Source organism: Patiria miniata, unplaced genomic scaffold, assembly GCF_015706575.1.
Source record: "Patiria miniata isolate m_02_andy unplaced genomic scaffold, ASM1570657v1 HiC_scaffold_23, whole genome shotgun sequence".
In the NCBI taxonomy this organism is placed as follows: Eukaryota; Metazoa; Echinodermata; class Asteroidea; order Valvatida; family Asterinidae; genus Patiria; species Patiria miniata.
This window is the reverse complement of record NW_024037062.1, coordinates 2,776,955-2,794,205: the sequence shown is the minus strand read 5'-3', so window position 1 is coordinate 2,794,205 and position 17,251 is coordinate 2,776,955. Positions and strand designations below refer to the sequence as shown.

The following is a 17,251-nucleotide window of genomic DNA, read 5'->3' as shown; positions in this document are numbered from 1 at the left end:
TGCGGCATTGCCTTGGTTTCTTAAGTAGTTTTTGTATAGTTGAGATGTTGCTTTGAGGCTGTGAATAAAATATTTCTTCCAGGGGAAAAAAATGAATAAATAAAAAAAACGAGCGTCACATGATATTGGGTTTCGCTCTGTCATGATTGTCGATGAACCAACTCCAAACAGCAACCATTGTTACGGTTACCGTGGAAACTATGTGACGACAGCAAGCGATATCCCAAACATTAGGCACATCGTGCCAGGGAGTGGTGCTCTGCCCGTTTTGATCGCAGATATCAAAGTGAAGACCTGCTGGCTGGTTATGAGAAACCCGCGTAAAATGTGGGTCTTCAGTTGGACTCTGGGGCTTTTTAGTCCCCTCTTTATTCTACCTGTACGAGGGAACACGTGTAGTGCCATGGTCCAGGCTGCACCCGGTGATGATCTGACTGCACTTCGTAACAAGGCTTTCGCGTCTTTCAGAGCCCAGTGCCGTGGTAAACAAGGTAAGTAATTCTACTCCAAAAAATCTGTTAAAAGTGCAACTATAGCATGATGTCTTACAGGGAAATCTCAGAAATGTGGTAGTTTTGCCAAATTACTAGCTTGAGTTTTTTTTATTGCAATCATTTCATTGCAAAACCAGATTTCTAAAATGATCTGTTTGCTGACGTTTTGCGATCCGTATGCAAATTAGGAGGCCACGTAACTACTGTGTTAGTCTCTAAATCAGAATTAAAGTCGAGCTTCATCTTATCGAATAGACATTTAAAGGACCGTGCAATGGAGTTTTTCCCATGATTCGAACTTCTTAAAATGCAATAACTGTTCGTATTCAGGCTTTTCCGCAAACTTTGCAGATTGGCTTTTCCGCCATCAACTGAAACGCAATTGTTTTTCTTCCCATTTTTTTGCCTTTTTTTGGTTTTTGCTTTTTATGTCTTCGTCTATAATTATGCCTGAAGGAGGGCGCTGTAAGATCTCCCGGCTTAACATCGTGTAGGGGTGCACCTAATCAAATAAATGTCCAATAGACAACAGTGTAAATGCCCATACTTCAAAATTCTTTTAAAAATACTCAAAACTCTCACATGTTTTCAGGCTGCACAGAAAAATGATAATGAACATGTCATATTTCATTTTATTTTTAATTTTTGTTGGGTTGACCGATGACTTTTCGAGACATTCTCATCCAAAGAAGACGACCCCTAAAATTAGTGATATTTCCCAAAGTGAAAAAGTAGCCATCTCGAAAAGGGATCCCTCCACAACATGGCTACAAAAAGGCCGGGCCAGAGGTGTACTGCCATATCTCTTCAATCTCCCAATTGCATGGCTCTCAGAACTCTCTAATATAGACGAATTTGAGTGTATAACTTGTATTCATGAGCAGGCGGACGGATATTTGGCTTATTTACTGGAGTGCACCCATAGGCCTACTTAAAGAAAACCGGATCCGGCATAATATCCGCTAGACATTTTTCTACGCATTTTCAGCTGATGCATTGCGTAGCGACATGAACGCGGTTCTGCTTTTTCACAGTACATTGCGCCGATAACCATCTTTTCACGTTACGTTGTGTGATTGTTATCACGGGTTTTTTTAAGCAAACATATCATATTATTATTTTAAACGTCACTAACATTGTAACTAGTGTGGTACGGGGCCTGTAACTTAAAGCTATTTTAATATACCCACCTTTTAAGATGAGTATACAAGACCATGCTTATTAAATCCTTGATTTTTATAATATGTCTGGGTCTAGTGTGCTTTATGCACTATCATACTATGTCTGGGTCTATTGTGTACTTCGTGCAATATCTTATTCCTGGTGGCTGTGTCATCTTTTCAGGTCAATTTTATCGATCAATCTTACTTAATTTCAGTGTGGCAATTTTTTCATTATGTTTTGTCATTTTGGCTGGACCATTGCTTTTGCCTTTGTCTTTTTTTATATAAAAAAAATGCTTTTTTAAAACGTACTTCATTAGTGTGTCAAATTAGATTGGTTTTAAGATACAAAATCATTAATCCAGGTCACTTTCCTTTTGACTAACCCAGTATAATTCAAGTTCACACAGTTATATTTGGTCCTTCATGAAAATACATAGACAGATACACATCTTTCACACCTTTCAATTGTCAGACTTTTTTATTTGACAATCTCATTTCTGCAGCCGATTTCATGTAACCTTTATGTAACAAAGAACACTCGGGCCACCATTTATAGTGTACGTTGCGCAACATTTCAGTCACGACAATTTTAAGAAAGTTTCTCAGTGCGTAAGTCTGTGGATTGCTCAACAAATTATGGCATGACGCAGTTATTTGAGGTGGCTTTTACATTGTACTTGTGACAGAATTGTTAGTTCAGGGACGGATCCAGCGGGGGGGGGGGGGGGGATTTGAGGGCGCATGCCCCCCCCCCTTTCCTTCAGATAAAACAACAAGATGTTCTCCTCACGTACAAACGTGGTTCAAGGTCAAGGTTCATTTGTTTCCACAGCATCAAATCTATAAATGACATAAAATAATTGCAAAGCAGAAAAGAATTACAAGTAATACAACAAAACTGATATTTTAGAGACACTGCAGAGGGGCCCATTAAGAAATAGAGCTTTTAAGCATGGGCCCCAGACAGGCATGCTCATTGAGTCCAAACCAAGGGAAAGGAAGTAACTTACAATGAACACTATTGAATGGTCAGTCACAAGAGGTATATAGGGCTCAATGAGCATTCTGTATTTAAAATAATTACAAGTAGAAAAGCAACATACCTAAACACAATACACTTTCAGACTTAAACAACAGACAAACAAACAATACAATACAGATCATTTTAACTAGTCAGGTCAGCAATGAGCAATAAAATAATGGATATTCTACAATCTACATGTAACAACATATATCTACTAGCATGAATTAATAATAAGTTTGAATTAAGATTGATTTAACTAGGCGTTTAAAAGCGGAAAGATTGGTAGAAGTTTGAAGTTGTGTAGAGAACGTATTCCACAGCTTGGGTCCCTTGCATTTAATCGCATTTTGAGCAAGAGAGGTACGACTAAATGGAATATAAAAATTAGAAGCTTGTCGAGTCCAATGAGAATGAATTTCACTTTTGGCTAAAAATACTATTAATGGAAGATGGTAAAGTATTGCGAGAAGATTGATACATTAAAGACCTAAGCTGAACGTTATACATATCATTAAGTTTTAAAGTTTTATGTTTTATAAAAAGGGGAAATGTGTGTTCATAGAAGTCGGCAAAATTAATTACACGCAAGGCTCTTTTCTGTTATAGAAGTAGTCTTGTAGCAGAACTACTACCCCAAGCAAGTAAACCATAGTTAAGATGAGAGACAATTAGGGTGTTATAAAGAGATTCCAAAACATTTACAGGTAAAAGATGCTTGATTTTGTTAATACACCTACGTTTCTTGCAATGATTTTACATAAATGATCAACATGATTTTTCCATGATAGCCCTGAGTCAATAAACAAACCCAAACATTTACAACAATCAGTTTTGATAATTACAGAATCATCAATCATAATATTACAGGCTAGTTCACTGACAAAGTTACTGAACAACATGAAGCTAGTTTTGGAAATATTTAAGGATAATTTATTAAGTCTGAACCAACTCGAAACAGATATAAGTTCGGTGTTAATTAACAGTGTCAGTGAGGTAATTGAGGTTGCTATGGGAAAAGAATAAAATAGAGTCATCAGCAAACAATATAAAAGAGAGCAAGTTAGAAGACTTTGTAAAATCATTACTATATATTATAAAAAGCAAAGGTCCTAAAATTGAGCCTTGGGGTACTCCGTGTGTAAGAAAACTAGAGTTTGAGTTTAAGCCATTTATAGACACATATTGGGTTATGCGTGCGTATCGGCCCGATACGCTGGAATTACATATGGCACTATAATCGTTAAAAAAAATTAGTTCATCTTGACATGCTAAATCTTGACGAAAACGCCTAAACTATTGACGCATTTGTGATCAAAATGCACTAAAGACATGCCGCTGTACGCGTATACGATGTTCCGTGTGGCATAGCATGGCAGTGCAGTGCAGTGCCATCACCATTCACTGGTAGGACCGGAACCAGTGACTACGACCTACATAACGTGACAGGACGAATTTGGATCGTAGAAAATACCAAATAATTAATAAACATCGATGGAGAAAGAGAATTTATTCCAATTAATTCCCAGAACGTGATCTCTCTTTTCTGTGTATGTATTTTCCATTAAAATATATTTATAAGGAGATTGTTCCGCTCATACGTACTTGATACACCGTTAGCGTGTTTCTGAAAAAAATGTTCGGCCACAGCACGTGGGTTCGTTGCCGAGTCCGCTACAAATACACAGTGCAGGTATGCACACTGATAGTGTGCCGTGTGCGCGAGGCGATATACGGACACTGCTGGCTGGCGGCTGACGTTGACTAACGTTGAGCATAGTGGCGTGGAGGACTTCAATTCTCCATTATTTTTAAGAATCATCCACCTTAAATATATGTTTTTCATATTAGGTGAGGCAAGTTTTTATCACTTTTGATGGACAGTCTCGATTACTTTTGTGGCGCGAATGAACATTATTAAGGCACAAATTATGCATGATTCCTTGGTATGCTCCATTAATTCAATCAGCACAAAACATTTTTTGACGAAATAGAAATAAATTCCGACCTAACGGCCCTATTTTTTCGGAGGTCATGTAATAGGAAGCAGAAATTATTTATTTTTTTGCTTAATTTGTTTTAATTCGAAACTTACTTTTAATCCAAACCTTTCCAGTTCAGAAAATTGTTATGTTTGTGAAATGTTTATTATCTTTTTATTTAAAAAAAAAATGTTATCTATCTCCTCTGAATTTTGAGGAAAAATCTACCTCAAAGATCCCAAGATTTGCTCTAAAATGCACCAAAGAGCTTCTAAAGTTCACAATTTTGGGACCATTAAGTCGGCCCCGAACCCCGCTCCGTGGCTTCGCACGTTGGTGTATCACGACAAAACTTCCCCTACAGGTTTAAAAAAATCACGCCCTTCACCCTTTGGAAAATCCTGGATCCACCCCTGAAGTTACCGCACATAGATAGTTAGCTAAAACTATTTCAAAATGGTGGGTAGAGGTGATTCATTGATTGTTTCACGAATGAACAAATCATATGCAAACATCCGTCGTATATTATGCAGCTATTAGGCCTATATTCCTCCAAGATGTTTAATTTTTAGTAAAGTAGGGCTGGAACCGTTGCCAGAACATGAGCAACTCTTTGCAGATGACCAAGTACGACTGAAAAAGAAAGAAAACAAATTCTACGTAATAAATAATCAGTGCTATGGTCGAGTCCTCCCCATCCGAGTCCGAGTCCTTGGTATCCTAGTCCGAGTCTGAGTCCGAGTCCTTGTCTCCGAGTTTGAGTCCTTTTGTGAATCTCAAATACACATCATCGTGGTTGAGAACCAGGACAAAGTATATTGTTTGACCCCTTTTAATACATAGCAAAGGTTAAAGGTATAATGTGTAGTATACATTTTAACCAAATTCATAGAAGATTTCGCCCTCAATATTTTTTTAAGTGAACTTCAGGATTTAAAAGGCTTTCCAAGTGTAAACATGCAACTTAAAATATTGAAATCCCAAATTCCGATCCTCTTTAAAAAAGATGTTGCTGGAAAATTGTCCCTGCTTGTACTCAGAATGCCTTGCAAGGTCACAAGTATGAAAATTATGTTCTGGCTTAATTAAGATTTAAACTAAAACCTGTTCATTACATCTTTGACACATAAGCTTTTCCAACATGCGGGAAGATAAGCTGGCACGATGGGGACGCATTATTATACCCCATGTGTGGAGAACCGGGCCGGTGGAAAGGGGGAAAGAGGAAGGAGGGGGCCAGGCACGCAGGTTCACGAGTACATGTACATGTGGCAGCCAGTGTTCTTCAGTTCTCTTCCCTCAGAGGGTTTATTCTGCCAGTATATTGTGGTAGTAGTCAGGCCCCGAGACCGGGGCTACCTGCAAAGAGTCGGGCAGGCGGTCTGTTAATTTTGTTACACAGTATTCATTATCAATAAACATACACAATAAACATTAAACAATAATTACCAATTCGTGCCACACTTAACTTAAAACAACATACATGTAACTGAATACTGAGGCATAGAGGCAGCGCCGGCTACACGGGTCAGGGACGCAAGCAGACAGGTCAACCCCGCGCGCTGGCTGACCGACGATCGCACGCACACTCACCGCACACACACAAACCCTCCCCGAGTATCCAACACGGCCGCCATGCCTACTAAACTTGACAGCGAGCGATTTAAAGTTCAAGGGTAACTACACTTAATCCCACACGTGTAAAGGTGTTACAGTTAAATTACTGATGTCACATTAAATCCAAATCTAATCCCACAATCCAATAAATTTCGTAAGTCTTGCACGTTAACCCATGTGATGTTTTACACAATCACAACGCACGTACATGTCACTATTGTCAAAAATCAACGTTAAAGTTCCAACATTACACTACCTCAAACTTCACCTAAATTCCACATTTTCAATCCAACAAAAGCCATCCCCATCCTTATTAAACCAGTCTATGATAAATTGCGATAAAGGTAGTAGGCCATCTGACCCAAAAGTTTCCACAAAATAATGAATTTTACGCTACAAAAATGGGAGTAAAAGAAAAGACATGATTACCTGCAAAGAGTCGGGCAGGCGGTGCCAAAACCCGCGTTTTGGGGCGGTATTTATGTGCCCGTGTAGTACAGTCTAAACCCTTCGGAAAAACCTAAAGTTGATATCAGGCCGCCAAACCTCGGAAATTTACAACAAAGAGAACATTGATAAAAAAAATAAACAAATGTTGTTACATTTCAAGGTCCTTGGCCCGCATTTCCAATTATTAAAACTTGTGATGAACTACACGTACTAAATTAAAGATCATTGCGCAATGTTTTCCGGACAACCCGTTACGAACAAAACTAAGGATGACAAGGAAGGACATGAAACAAATTAAAGGGGTATCATTGGGTCCCCTACACATGACTGAAAATGCGCTCCACTGTTGCACTTGATGGGGTATACAAGTAAAATATTTCACAGAATTGTAACGCCTACCACAATGGTTCAAAATTTTGGGAGGAAAGAAAAGGTCCCCCGCAACTGGATCTATCCCATCATTTACGAAGTTCCTCAGGCTTATACCAGGATTTCTGTACACGCTGGAGATGACGGATGAAGTTGGAGGTAGTTCCATGATCACTAATTTCAGAAATCGTGGCTTTGCAAAGGTTACAGTTTGCAGAATGTCTCTTCTTGCCCGTTTTGTGGCCCGAATACTTCTTGTGATTGGTAAATCAATACTTGATCACTCGGGAAAGCACCGACTTGATAATATCATGTCGGCGCATATTATCATACCACATATTATGTGGTATGGAGTGGTAATTGGGTTAACCAATGGATGGTCGTGTGGATGGAGCCTGGATTGGCTGCAAAGACATCGAGAAGGAAGGTGATTGGCAGAATTGTCCTCTGACAGGTGATGAGACCAACGTGTACCAGAACTGGAGGGAAGGGCAGCCTGACAGTTGGAATGCTGCATCTGATTGTGCATTGATAATCAATTCAGCGGCTGGCAAATGGATGACCAGTCTTGCACTAATCCCAGATATGCAACGTGTGAGCTTGCCATCATCGACTACGACCCTCTATTTTGCCTTCAGATCGGCTCCGATGGTCGCATCACCTCCCCGTGCTTCACTGGTAATCACGTCTTGATGGGGTTACAGTCTCGGGGTCTGGTGTCTTGTGGCAAGGCCTGCCTCTCTCATCCCAAATGTAGCTCCTTCAAACTGAAGGACCAAAGACAGGGCAAGATGGTGTGCCAGCTGAATGACCTCGCCCTTCAAAATGCAGCTGATGAAGATGTGGTGGAAATTGAAAACTGCTACGGCCTGGATCTGTAGAAACTGTTTGCATGAGGGAAAATCTGTTGATGCAATGTTCTGCCGTACACTGAATGTGGATGACATTTCAAAGATGAGTGCAAAAGGCAGTCGTAACTTACATTTCCATCGCTGAGAGTGAATGACTATTTTGTAGGAGACTTGTTATGAACTGAAACGATTTCAGAAGGATTTACAATAAAATATCATGAACACTCGCGAAATAGTACAAAATATATGTTTATTAGTGAATGTAGTGACTGGTATAAAAACATTAACAGTACTTTTTGCCTAGTCATTTCAACTGTTTTTGTTGTTAAGATAGATAGGCTTTTGATTGGCTGAAATATATGGGTTCAAATTATAAGCCCAAAGGTGGCCATATTTTGCATACAACCTTTGATTTTTTCATAATGCAAAAAAGGGCCAAAAAAGTGCACATCAACAATTGCAATTGGCAACAGTTTTAACAGTGTTGTGTGTTGTGTGACCAACAAGACAAAAAATTTGTAGGCAGTCATATTTTACACTGAATGTTTAGCTGTTTGAATGGCAGAACCCTGCAGAAGAAAATAACTTTTTGAGATCCATCTGTTGCAATAATTCTACCTATTTAATTAATGCACTAAATGCATTTACAATTGTCTGTAAATAGTTAACTTTTCCAGTTTATAGGGGGAAGCAAATATGTGGTTATTATTATATAATTCTAAAGCACCAAATGACATCAAAGGGAAATCATTTTTTTTTAATATAGAGTTACACATGCGCATAATCAAACATTAAATGTGTTAAGAATCGAGTGAGTTTAAAAACTGCAAAATCTGCTTCCAAAAATATATTGATGTTATTTAGCATTCAGATCACATCTAGCCAAGTACCATCAGATTCTCAGTTTTCTAGATACTCAAATTGTTTTTACACTGATAGGATGTGACATATCATGGTCAATATGACATCAGGGTTTGTGGTAAAATATACACGTACTGCTTTAGCACAGGGTCTTTGTCTACACCAAGTTTCATTAAGATATAAAAGAATGGGGAAGTGACAGTATACATAAAACAGTGTACAATGTCTGTTGGGGAAACCAATGCGCATTTTTACTTCAGTGTGAAGAAAAGCTTCTATAATCACAAAGATCAACTATGAAAATTATCGGCTATTTTTAGCTGCTGGTGACAAAAGACTGTCGAAATATGCAATATTCCCAATGGTGTAATCAACTGCCAATTAGACAACAGCCAAAGCGGTGTTGTCAGGGAAACTAACTGGTAGCAATCACTGACTTTGATTGCTTTGTGCATTCGAATGAGAAGGGTAAGCCTCTTTCATTTCGCGCTCTTAAACCGTCAGTTGATGTTATTTCCATGCAAAACATGTTGTGGTTCTACACTCAAAATTCAGTTGCAATTACTGGCAGAAAAGCTGAGCAGTACTGAGGCTATCCTAAAAAAAAAATATATCCGTACACCTGAACATTCCTAATTATCAGAAACAGCATGGATGTGTTGAGCTTACTGCTTCTTATGGCTGGATTTGAAGTCAGTGTGGCGACTGTTTGCCCTGTGGGCTGGCACCGATATGGAAAGTCTTGTTAATTTGTGATCAAGGAACTAAATAGTTGGCACAAAGCAGAAAGCATCTAGTCTAGGGGCTAGACGTTGTTCTTGTTTGCTACGCCGATAACCGACCAACGCTATAACCGGCCACCGCGAGAGGGCGCTATCACGACCAACCAATATCACCCAAGAACCTGTCAGAACAACCACTAGGGTACTTGCTATTGGTCGTGTAATGCGCGCGCATCTGTTTTGCCTAATGTATGTAGCGCGCATTATATATGTTGCATAATTACCCCAAATACATGCATATTCATAGTCTAATTCCCTGACGTACCATGCATACCGCGCCGTATCCCGCGGGCGTAATTTTTATTCCTAGGAGGGTTAGGGGCAATGTCATGAATAATTCATGTTTATCCATGAGAACGGACAATGACATCAACAGCATTGTTGTTAGTTACTCAACTAGTTACAATACATTAAAGCATTTTAAAGAACGGTTGTCGTCGAGCTACCACACAGTAGCCTAGTGGATAGTGAAATGAGCTATGGATACAAAGATCCCTGGTTCGAATCCACGTCGTCGCTGCTCATTTGCATCAGCTATTTTTATTCTCCAAATTTATCACTGAGATAATTTTAAATTAAGAGGAAAATAGAACGAGAACCTAAGTCTTGCAATGATTCAAAGGAAAAACTGAATTATTCATGACATTGCCCCTAACCCTCCTAGGAAAAAAAATTACGCATCCCGCGGATTAAATCATGATGTACAATATGTGTGTATACACGCAATGGTGCATGTGTACCAAGGTGACCGTTTTAGCCCATTTTCGGCTAACCTTGTCCGAATTTTGTAAAAAAAACCGAGAGTTTGACAGAAAATTTTACAGAATGGATTTTTTTGGGGCAGATTTCTGGCAGAATTCTGCAAAAATTGTTGTAAATTTGATTTGATGAGAACAGCAAATTTGAACAAAAACTAACAAATTTGAACAAAAAATGATACATATTTGTTTAAAAAGCTTCAATCCTTTCAAACAAACCCTGACATAATAATGGGACAAGTTGGCTGGTCTTGGCAGAGTTGTAATGACTCGAGCTAATTACTCGACTCGAGTCCGACTCGAGTCACAGTTGTTAGTGACTCGACTCGAGTCCCTAAGGGTAAATGACTCAACTCGACTTTACTGCGAGCAAATGACTCGACTCGACTCCAGTCCCTCATCAAAGGACTCGACTCGACTCGAGCGAAGGCTGATAATTAAGACTCGATCGAGTCCCAAAAATAAAAAGCGCAACTTTGCGAAAAGTATTCGCAATGACTTACGGTGCAAAATGTATGCTCACTTTACTTTGCGAATAGCAGTCATGTACAAATATACAAGTGTCACAGACTCTCACCTCATGGTTCTAGAACGCACAAAATACCATCCGGGAACCAGATTTTTAAACACATTTTCTAATTCGCTGTTTCATCATCGGTTTTTGGCGATTTCTTATGAAGCTTTTGGATTTGAACGCTCGCTAAAGTTATGGCCTCCTTTTATAAATTTTGGTATACATAGTGTTCAAATAATCGTGACTCGAATTGACTCGAGCTAAATATTTTTCTCGACTCGACTCGACCTTTTGACCTAATGACTCGACTCGATTCGAGTCACTTCTTTAAAATGACTCGACTAGACTCGTGTCAGAAAAATCAGTGACTCGTTACAACTCTGGGTCTAGGTGCTGAAGTTCACTGGGAAACGTCGTCGTGGCCGAATCTGCGTTATGCCCGAAATTTACGGGATAATTTCATAACATCTTTATGTGACTATAGAATGTTTATAATGTGAGTTGAACCTTAATTTTGGGTAATACTACCAATCTACATGTGCTTTTAAGTGTTAATAGTGTATTTCTAGTAATCTCTGGATTGGCTGCTAAGACATCGACAAGGAAGGTGATTGGCAGAATTGTCCTCTGAGAGGTGATGAGACCAACGCGTACCAGAACTGGAGGGAAGGAAAGCCTGACAATCGGCACAGTGCAGCTGATTGTGCATTGATGGGCAATTGGAGGAATGGCGAATGGGGTAACCAGTTATGCATCAATCTTAGATATGCAACATGTGAGCTTGCTATCATCGACAACGACCCTCTATTCTGCCTTCAGATCGACTCTGATGGTCGAGTCACCTCCCCGAGCCTCATTGATAATCACGTCTTGATGGAGTTACAGGCTCAGGGTCTGGTGTCTTGTGGTAAGGCCTTCCTCTCTCATCCCAAATGTAGCTCCTTCAATCTGAAGGACCAAGGCCAGGGCAAGATGGTGTGCCAGCTGAATGACCTCGCCCTTTAAAATGCGGCTGATGAAGATGTGGTGGAAATTGAGAACTGCTACGGCCTAGATCTGTAGAAACTGGTTGCATGAAGCAAACTCGGATATGAAAGATATCCCTTAGAATGCTCTTAGGCCAAAACAAAAAGTCTCCGGTTTCTGGTATGCGCACGCGTCGCCGTAGCCATGCGCGTCGGCAAAATGAAAAAGGTTTTTGTTTCAATGAAAAATGTTTCGAAACCGCCAAACTCACTGGTTTGACTGGAATCCTGCTGCTGCACAATTTTAACGTGTTTTTAGATGGGGTTATGCTCGAGAATAAGCTTTATGTGGCTTCTCTGGTCTCCCTTAATAAGTTTAGTCGGGCACCATTTGCAGTCATCAGCCGACATTTGAAGCAAAAAAAAAAAAGGTAAAAAAACCCAAAAAGCCGCGTTACCGCACCACTTTTTTGGGCAAGCTCCCTACCAGAAACCGGAGACTTATTTTGTTGGCCTTATGAACAGGTAGATGATGCTGTCATTTTCAGTGCAAGTACATGTACAAAACACAGTGGTGGTTTACATTTTCACAGCTGAGAGTGAATGACTATTATGTGGGGGACTTGTTGTGAACTGCAAAGATTTGGAAGGATTTACAATATCAGGAAAACTCGCATTGTAGTCTGTAAGTACAAAATATATGGATGTTGTGACTGGTATATAAACATTAACAGTAATGTTTGCCCCAAAGTAACTGATGCACATACTGTTTTAGCATAGGGTCTCTTTCCATACCAAGTTTCATGAAGATATGAAAGAATGGGTAAGTGACAATATACAGAAAACAGTGTACAATGTCTGTGCGGGATATATGGGCATTTTTGTCTTATTCTAAAGAAAAAGCTTCTATAATAACAAAGATCAACAGTGAAAGTCATCTGCTATTTTTAGCTGTTAATTAATGGGGAACAACTGTCGAAAAGTGCAATATTCCGAACAGTGTACTCAACTCTAACTACACAACGCCCAAAGCAGCGTTGTCAGGGAAACAAACTTTAACAATCCTCCACTTTGATTGCTTTGTGCATTCGACTGAGAAGGGTAAGCTTCTTTCATTTCGCGTTCGTTATTAACTGTCAGTCGCTGTTGGAAATTTCCATTCAAAACACATTGTGGTTCTACAATAAGAAAAAAAGAATGTCATCGTGACGTCATTTCGGATTTTGCAAAACATATTCTCTACTTTCCCTTCAAGTTTCATGACGACAGGACCTTCCCTTAGGTGCTGTAACAATTGCATTTTTGATGACGTCATCATGAGGTCACTCACTTTTCACATATCTATGACCTAACAAACCAATTACAGAAAGAATTAAGTCAGCTTCCTCGGCAGTCGACAAGAAGTTGAACACGTGTTGCCAACGATCTGCGGGATGATCGGATGGACTGCTCAGTATGTGCGCGTGCGCGTGCGTGCTGCGTAGGCAGTGCGTGCGCCCAAACCTCGAACTGTTGGTAATTGACACATCGTTTTGCAAAGGATTTTCATTTAAATTCTAGCGCACGCAACATTTTAGCAGATAAATGCTTGAGAATGTTCGCAGGGTGTACAAATAAAAAAAGTGCTGTACAATATAGAAATTTAACATTTAATCATGTCATGCAAGCCACCAGGCCAGTGAACATGCCAGTTATTAGGCATAGTCTCATTAGGCTGGTTCTATGGCGTCGTTAAGCCCCTGTCACACTGAGTTCGTTTAGCGTGCGTTGTATCTGCGCTGAAAGTACGCTATGTATACGTCCAATATAGGCGGCTCATATGCTGACGGGGTGGGTGCCGGGAGGTCACCGCGTATGAACCGCCAAATCCCCCACGAACACATAGCGTACTCGTACCGCGCACGACCGATGCGGGACCGATGCGCTGCGTATTTATAACTTATGACCTGCGTAACAGCGTACGCAGCGTAGTTTTGTGCATGCCCAAAACTATCCGGCGTACTGGGCCGTACCATGCGTATGCCTGCGTCCATAAAACTTACACAAAACGATAGAGATGCATATGAGGTGCGTATGGTGCGTACAACTGCGTATGAAAAAATGTCAATGCGCAACTCATAAGGAATTAGGATACGCAGAAGTGTGACAGGGCCCTAAAGCCCCTGTCACACCTTTGCGTATCCTAATTCCTTATGAGTTCCTTATCAAAAAAATTCAATGCGCAGCCGTACGCTCAATTAACGTCGAAATGTTTTGATCACTTTGACTTATGTGCGACGCACATCTAGCGTACAAGTAACGAATTCAGCGCATCCATTGCGTATGAAATACGTATGAGTTCCGTATGCAGTGCACAACATTATTTTTCGGGCTGCGAATAGGTCAGTATGCAGTGCGCATGCCGAGCGTATTCCGGACGCACCCGACTTATGCCGACCGCATGCTTGACGCCCTTCTGAGCGTATTCCCGCCGCATTTCCGCCGCTCGCCGTCCAGCGTGCGTTGCATCTGCGCTGCAAGTACGCTATGTATACGTCCAATACAGGCGGCTCATATGCTGACGGGGTGCGTCACGAACACAAAGCGTACTCGTAACGCACTCGACCGATGCGGGACCGATGCGCTGCGTATTTATAACTTATGACCTGCGTAACAGCGTACGCAGCGTAGTTTTGTGCATGCCCAAAACTATCCGGCGTACTGGGCCGTACCATGCGTATGCCTGCGTACATAAAACTTACACAAAACGATAGAGATGCATATGAGGTGCGTATGGTGCGTACAACTGCGTATGAAAAAATGTCAATGCGCAACTCATAAGGAATTAGGATACGCAGAAGTGTGACAGGGCCCTTTGGGAGTCTTTCATCAAGAAACTGAACGGGCACTCGCGGCGCGGACGTCCGTGCCTACACCGAGCAGAGACAGTATCCGTATCACACAATATGGACCGTACGAGTTCACGTCGCGCAGGGCTAGCTACGTACGTAGGCGAGGCGGCGCGCTCACTCAAATGTACACTGCCACTATCCGGCATTAGGGCTATTTACAAATGAAAAAATATAATTTCTAGATGATAAATAATCGCTAAAATGATAATCAATAATCCCTTTAGTGTACACTGCCACTATCCGCCATTAGGGCTATTTACAAAAAACACACAACTAAAACCATCAAAATGTGCACTGCCACCTCCGTTCGCCTTTAGACCAGAAACAAATATAATATTCTAGATAATAAAGAATCACTCAAATGTACACTGCCACCATCCGCCACTGGGGCTATTTACCAACACAAACTAAAATCATCAAAATGTGCACTGCCACCTCCATCCGTCATTAGGGCTTTTTACAAAGGAAAAAACACACAATAAAATTCTAGATGATATATATATACATATTTTTTCAAATTCATTTTTAGTGTCGCACATGTATGATTAAAGTGTTGCAATATAGCGGTCGAGTACTAATAGAGGGGGGTGGTAAAGTCCAATGTCAAAATATGAAGACGCCCATCTGGGAAATGGTTAACACCATCAATACAAGACTGTTGACACCAAAACTAATGCTGTATCTCTTAAATAACCCCCACCCCTTGAAATTCCAAATTAACCCCAAAATGGCCTTTTTTTCCTGGCTATTTGAGTATTCTGCTGTTCATACCCTGACTAGTCATGCTGTAGTAACGGTGATTAAAGACCTATTATTTCAAATTGGAAACATTCAGGCACAACAGCATATGGAAAGAACTCAGAAAGATACCATCTGTGGTACCATCTGTCGATGGGGGTGCTGTTCTAACCGAAAATTATCCGCACTAGCATAACGGATGTATACTGCTTTTCGGGGCGATACATGCATACAATTCTTACGAAGGCGCCCCCATATAGCCGATGGCACAATGGCATGACTTTTTTATAAAGTTACAACTGATAATGGGGGGAGCCCCCCCCCCCCAACAATTTTTAAAGTGGGTGGGGGATATATATCCCCCTACATACTTTTTTCATCCCCGTATGAAAATTGTAGCCAAATTAAGCTCAGAAAGGCTGAGTCAATGACTTCAAACTCGAACAAACAATGTTTAAAAGATAATCTTTTGCTCACAAAAATGTGTTTAAATTGTTAAAAATTGCCTAAGATTGCAACACAGATCGTTTAGAATTCATGAAATAACGTAATAATTTATTCCAAGTTGCACCTGACCAAATATTCAATAATTCAGTTTAAGAAATGTCTGAAAGATGCATATCTTGCACACTGATAATGTTTTACACTCGGATTCAATAAGTATCATTTTAGTAAAAAAACTATAATATGATTTACGCTGAGATAAGTTATCTAAGAATGTTATAGGAATACAGACATGCAGGAAGTTAAGATATATGCTTGACAAAATGTTAAATATTATGTTAGCTCATTAATTAAAATAAATGTCCGATCAACCCTAACTGTTGGTTCAGACGAAATTCAAACAAGACGATACTTTCAGAATGTTAGAATAATGAAATTAAATTATTCTTTTTGATGGTCGAATGTCGGTATGCGTGATCTTTTCATTTTAATCTAAAATGAATTAATCATAGGTGTTAAATTGAATGAAAAATTGGTAAAATTGGCCGGAGAAACATATATTATAGGTTTTCCCGGCTAATTTACGAATTTTTCTAATCAGTTTCATTATCAGCCATTCAATTTCGCGTGAGTTTTGCACATGTGGTCCAATTGGGGCTTCTTTTTCACTTGGGGTTCATTCAATTTCATTTTAAGGCAGCCGCGATTTTGCTATGAATTTTCGTTTTCGTTTTCGGGCAGCCCATTTTGATTTAGTGCATTTAAGACTTAACTTGTAGCAGTCTAAATTTAAGTCTTTGCAACCTTTTGACGGTTGACGCACTCAAATTAGCGAACATTTGTGCGCTTATAACGTATAACCATGCTTTTCGTTTCTTATTCGTTTATGGGAATCACTTTCATCGTTTGGTCATTTAAATTAGTAAGATTTTCTAATCGTTTTTTTTTTTAAATATTTTTCTCCGAGGTTCGTTTCCCCCCAAAAATCTAGGTGAATGTAAAATTTACAATAATACAAATCAACTGATATGAAGGAAACAAGATGCAACGAAATAATCAATTGAAAGGGATTTTCAGTGTTGATCTTTTCTATATACTTGCAAGACATCGGGACACGTATGTTTGGCAATGATTGTACCGTTGGGAACACTTCTCTTGCGTTATTTCTTTAATGGTTTCTTGCGTATGTCTGACCGAACACTTACCGTATTCACAGGGCCCATGCACAGTTTTCAATGCAAACCTTAAATACACATTTTTGCGTCAACCTTAACCTTATTTGCAAGTTTTATAGGTTTTCCCGGCCAATTTCACCAAGTTTTCATTCAATTTAACGCCTGGCTCATTC

At 39.9% G+C, this 17,251-nt stretch overlaps 2 pseudogenes; both read left to right on the top strand.

Moving 5' to 3' along the window:
* Positions 1–7,471: 7,471 nt before the first annotated feature.
* LOC119731374 lies at positions 7,472–7,980 on the top strand (annotated as a pseudogene).
* Positions 7,981–8,911: 931 nt separating this feature from the next.
* LOC119731373 lies at positions 8,912–11,927 on the top strand (annotated as a pseudogene).
* Positions 11,928–17,251: the final 5,324 nt, after the last annotated feature.